The sequence below is a fragment of the Streptopelia decaocto genome (assembly GCF_964273445.1).
Source record: "Streptopelia decaocto genome assembly, chromosome: 2".
Lineage (NCBI taxonomy): Eukaryota > Metazoa > Chordata > Aves > Columbiformes > Columbidae > Streptopelia > Streptopelia decaocto.
Window position 1 is genome coordinate 19537571 of NC_138655.1, and position 6191 is coordinate 19543761.

The window sequence follows — 6191 nt, forward strand, 5'->3', positions numbered from 1 at the left end:
AGAGTAGTGAGGAGGCAAGAGCATGTGACATACAAGGAGAAACTGAGAGACCTGAGTAATGTTCAGCCTTAAGAAAATAAGGTGAAGAGCAGATTTTATTGCTGTCTTCAGTCCCTTCAATGGGAGGATTTACATCAAGGCTGATCTTAAAGGTGTGTGGAGCCATGATGAATGGCAATGGACACAAATTGGAACATGGGGAAATTCTAATTAGTTTTAAGGGCAGATAATTTTTTTCTTTTTTTCATGAAAATGGTCAAGCAGTGGAACCAGTTGCTTGGAGAAGTTACAGAGTCTCCACCCTTGGAGATGCTTAACTTTATAAGTACCTGACCATCCTGATGGACTTGCACCTACTTTGAGCAGGAAGTTGGACTTGGTGACCTCCAGAGGTCCTTTCCAGTCTAAATTATTTTATGATTTAATGTGTCATATTTATTAATATGCATTCTAATAACTTATTTTAAAACATATCTTAATACAGCAGAGTAATGGAAGTAGTTTCCAGCACATTATTTGGTCTTAATTTCTCACTGTGCTACTGTAGATTCATTCTGTATCATTTTGGCCCTGAAACACTCACTTTAGAACAATCCAGATTGTGTAAGAGTCATGCTCCCTGTTTGATAACACAATCACAAAAGTTGTGTAATAATTCAAGAATTTTAATTATTTAATTTTAAAATGAGATAAAATTGGAATGTTTTCTTGTAAACAGCAGGGAAGTGGCCCATGTGCAGCTTTCCTTTTGACAGGAAGAATTTACTTAAATAGAGTTTTAAAATTATCTCAGGAGCACAATATTGTGCTATTATAGCTCTCCATTCTTTTTTTCTTACCTTGCACCTATCAGGTGTGCATGCATAGAGAAGATACATGTGGATTGTAGCACTGCTGAAATTCTTAGTGGTTTCCCTCATACTGAGTGAAACATCAGTTACATGGGCAGTTTTGAGGCTTGAGAATTTTTTCCCTGTGTAAACCTTACAGGAAAACTTCAGGTCAAAATGGTTACAGTACCTTCTGTGAATGTATTGTGCACTGAAGGAATCTTTGTCATCCCTACACTTGAATTCCTGCACCAACAAGTTAACTGTATGTCTCAAAGGGTCCCCCATTAGAGGGTTCAGTCCAGCTCACAAAAAACCAACTCTTTTACTGCATTCAGATGCAGTAAATGCTTGGGACTATTTTGTTTGTTCACTTCCAGGAAGCTCAAAATATGAAGTTTATTCACCTTGCTATAGATGTAAAACTAATGCTTTTGTGGGTTGATTTTTATTTTTTTGAGGAGTGTGGTGGGTGAGGAGTGTCTTGGTTTTGCACTAGCATTTAAATCCTGGCACAATGATCACTGAAACTGCTGGTTTAAGTACACAGTCAGGTAAGTTGAGCAGGAGTTCAAAATGAGAATTCGTGTCTCTTTCCAGAAGATATACTAGTCAGTCAGTTCACTGAAGTCGAGATCATAAAAAGAATGTCAACTTCAGAGCATATTATATTCACTGGTGACATCTCAGGTACCTGAAGTATGGTGTAAGTAATGTGTCCAATTCTCTGAAATTCTGATTTCAGATAAGGGTTTTTTTTAAAAACAAATTGTGTTCTTCTGTCAACCACCTGGGATTGTCTCTGCCTCGGAGAAGTTGTGAAAGTGTTTGTGTTGCTCTTCTACCAAACAAACAAACCAAAAAAACCCACAAAACCAAGATGATTGTATGGTTGGAGAGGAGTGCATGTGTTCTGAAGCTTATCTGCTGTTAAGTAGTCATGGATGTTGCTAAAATAATTTTCTTAAATTGCAGAGATCTGGTCTGGTTTTGATGGGTGAAAGGGTAATGCATCATTCAAATTCCAGGTGACTCTGGTGAAGTACATCTACTGCCTGCTTTCAGTGGCCCAGTAAGAATTTATCTCCCAATTTTTCTTCTCTATGTGCCAGCACAGCTATTCAGAGAGGAGAGCTTTGTTGAACCTAAATCTTGAAGTTCGAGCCTTCTCATGGGATGCACGTAATGGTGCTCAGTGTGTGCTCAGCAGAGTTTGTCGCCATGGATGTGGATAACACGCTGTGTTCCTTGCATGGTGAATCGAGGACGTCTTCACAGAATGACTGAGTTACGCAGGGAGGGGAGAGCGAAAGAGGGCAGGCAGAGCATGTTCTCAGCTGAAGCTGGCCAGAACATGAGATTGCAATAGATTGGCAGAAGATTAAACTTCTCTTAGGCAAATTCTGTCATAACTTTCCATTGACTAAGCTTTAGCAATCTCATTAGTAGCAATATTTTATAAACAGCCAAGAATAGTTGTTCTCCTCTTTAAATTACATGGAGATAAGATCCATTTTGTGCCTTTTGTTTTGGCTTCTCCTTTACAAAAACTAGTAACTGCTAAAAGAAGTCCCTGTGGAAAAGGGAAAGGAAGAACATTTTAGGATTTCCTTTTTTTTTTTTCTTTTTTTTTTTTTGGAAGAGGGGGAAATCTTGTACTTCCCCTGCTGTCAAGGACTCTTTGACCAAAGTTGGTTTCTTTTTACAATGAATGAGTTACAATTTATATTGTTAAGTTTTCCTACTTCTGTAGGAAAAAAAAAAAGGAAAGATTGTAGTTTTCTCTTTAAGCAAATGTAACATGCAAGGTTATGATTCTCTGGGGGTTAAAATGTTTCAATTCTAAAATCTCATTTAAAGATGACACGGTGTTATATTTGTAATTTTTTAAAATAAAATTTCTAATAGTTCCTGTAAATGTCTTCTCAATTCTTACTGTTGAAATGCTGTCAAAAATTAAGCCTGCAAAAGCCATTCAAGGATTTTTTTTTAAATTAAAATTTAATTCAAAGAGGAACGTAGCGCTATGTGGACCAGTGCTGCCTGTTGGTAATGGGCTCCTTTTATAGTGTGTACAAGAGGAAGAATGATGTGAGAAGCTCCTCATCTTGACCGTAACTAGCTTATAAATAATAATTATAAACAAAATTGGATGCTTGTTAATATTACATTAAAATATTTAAACAGAATCCTACCAGCAGTTTGGGAAGGCAGATGCATCATTCTCTGCTCCAGGTGACCAGCAGGTTTTGTGCTGTGCCATCAGGAGGCACCGGCTGATGAGCTTGCGTGTCAGAGCCAGGACCAGGTGAAGCGAGGAGCGCAGCGTGGCCAAAGAGTGACCTCAGCTTTCCTTGATCCCTTTGTAGCTGTCAGCAGAGGATTTGGTGTCTGTCCTATCTTTGTAAATAAACAACATGGTAGCAAATACCTACCTACCATCAAAATACTGCAGCAGAGGCCTGTGGGCCTGGTGGGTAACAGCGCTGCAGGGTGTCTAGTCCTGAGATGGGACCACTGGTAAACTGCACTGGAGCTGTGTCTAAGCTCCATGCAGAGGGGTCTGTGAATTCAGCATCTGTCAGAAGGACGATGACTGGCAATAGGAGTGGAGTTGTGAAACCAACTCATCACCATGACCGAGCAGCCAGCTGATGGCTGTAAAATAACTTTCTTCTTTACTGGTATAATGCAGCCCTGATTAAATGAGCTATAATTTAAAGATAGGGAAATGCAAAACTGCAAGCCTCTCACTGAATATTTTAATTCTGTATGAGAATGAGCAATACTTTTCAAAGAGCGAAAACATCATTGAATTATAGTGATCCAGAGCCACATTAAGTTGCTCAAGTAGAGGAAGGCTGTGGTTTCTTAGCTGCCTGGGCTAGGGACTAAGTTATACCTCAGCAATTTCCTGGAGTCCACGCATCTTCAGAAGTACCACATTTGTTTCTTGCTTGGTTCATCCTCAGTGACAGGAGGGCATTTTGAATTCAGACTGTGTGCAATTCCTACCTCCCCTGGTAGAAGCACAAGCTGTGTATAGCAGACTGGACCAGCTGCAGCACGGCTCACCCACCCACACTGCGCTGGGGGTACACACAGAACTTCTCTATCCGCCGAGTCCCAAAATATCGCTATGTGAGGGATTGCCACCTTACATTCATTGTGACCACTGCACAGGTTTGATCTTTAGCATCAAGCAAAATCATAATGCATTGTAAACATAGTCCATAGCTTAAGGAGTTTGAAAACATGTATGAATTAGATGTTTGTGGTGCTGGAGCTTGTCTTCCTGGGGCTAAGCAACCCTGAATATACTAAGTTGGCCACTATGAAAAATTTTAATGTGAACAAGATAAAAATATAAGCTTGTTTCAGTCTGTTGAGCTTGTTGCAGTGAACATCCAATGTACATGGAAGAATTTATCACTGAAAAAAAAATGGATGCTTGTGAGAGCTTGTACACTCTGCAATAGAAGCGTGGAAAGGTGCTGGTGCTGCTGCTCGGCTACAGCTGGCTGGGCTGAAACAGCCACAGGTTGGAAAATGCACTGCAGGAGTATTTGAGAGGTGGGAATGCAGATCATATTCCTCTAATAATGACCCTGGGCAGGGTATGTGGAAGCAACTGTTGAGGACAACTGGCTGTTTATACCTATGTTGGGAACACCTATTGTTGTCCCTCAGCGATCAGAGGTTGTGGTTCACACACGGTGTGAACTGTGGGGTTGTCACGTGCAGGGACAGGAGATGGACTTGATCCTTGTGGGTCTCTTCCAACTCAGGACGTTGTATGATTTTAGGATAAATGGTGCTGTGCTGAAGAGCCATTTATTGCATGTGTAGAGGTGTCCACGTTGTGATTGAACAACGAGACCGAAGGATTAAGATTCTACATGTGGCTTGGACACAGATTTCTTGTTTAATCTCACAAAAAAAAACCCAAACCACAACTTTATCTTTGTGTTTTGGAGTATTGGGGTATTCATTAATTATTTCAGGATGTTTTTTGTATGCAGAAATGTCATGTGCATTTTGATAATAATTGTTCAGTTGATACTTAATTTGGGTTTGTTTCCCTTATTTCTTCTGCTTTAAGAAGCATTTTTCCTCCCATGATACCCAGTTGATATATTTTTGAAGACGCAAAAAGGTGATGAGAGTTTATCCTACATAAAAATGCAGCTCATCCTTCTCCCGTATGTGAACCTGGTGTTGTACAATTTCCTTGATGTAAAAAAAAATAATTTGTAATGATTTTTGGAAAAGAACAAAGAAATTTTGTTTGTAATACAGGAGACTTGGAGGTTTGAGCAGTATATAGAGTAGATAGTAACCTATTTCTATTCTTCAGGCTTATTTTTGACCCAACTAGGACTATTTGTGCAGTGCCATGCCGCTTTTCTTACTGTATATATAGGAAAAGGCTTATTTCAACTTCTTTTCTTCACCATTTCTCACTTCATGCTGCCTTATAAATCTGCCTGAAGGAACTGAAAATCACCCAGGACAGACAACTTCCAAAGCTTTGAAAACATTCTTTGGAAATTATTAGGAAAAAAAATATAATCCAATGTGTTGTATGATTTGAATATAAAGCAAGTGTTACCAAGAATGGGAAATGTCAGAGAATTTATGCAGGCCTCCAGGAGGTTCAAATTAAGTTAGAAGAAACAAGGGCACTTATCTGTTTTGGCTTTTGACATCCTTAGATACTTGTTTCTTGCACAAATTCAATCAGTATTTTCAAGGAATATGCAGTTTCAGCTTAAAGTACTTACACAGCTTAAAGGTACTAAAAATTGGCAGCACCCTCCCCTGCCAAGTAATCAGAATTTGTGAGAGGTCAAACACTTGTGATTATCGGGTTACTACTGATATGTGCAACTATAGATTAAGCTGGTATAGCCAGCTATGTCATTTCAAATCTTGGCTGCCTTTTGTGAAGTGTTCTAGGAGCCTTTTGGATCAGAGGTGCTTTATTTGAGTAATACGGTGAAGAAATACCCCTGATGTGAAATAAACATTCCATTTTGACTTCACTCAGCCCTCATCCCCCCAAAAAACTATCCGACTGCATCTTGTTATGTAATTTAGCTGTCAATTCTGTCAAAAAGGAGAGCTTGTGTTACTTGGAGGGCCTTCATGCCAATTCCAAAATGAAAAGCAATGCACGCTGCCAGTACAGCAATTGCCTGCAGGCTTATTGAATTTCTTTCTTCACTCCTACTCACTACCAAGACCAGCTCCGATAAAAAAAATCCCTAAAAAGGCACGTTAGAAGTCAGCAGAATTGAAAGCTGATAAAATACTAAAAACAGAATTTCCTAAAAAAAAAAAAAGTAAAATTCTGTTAAA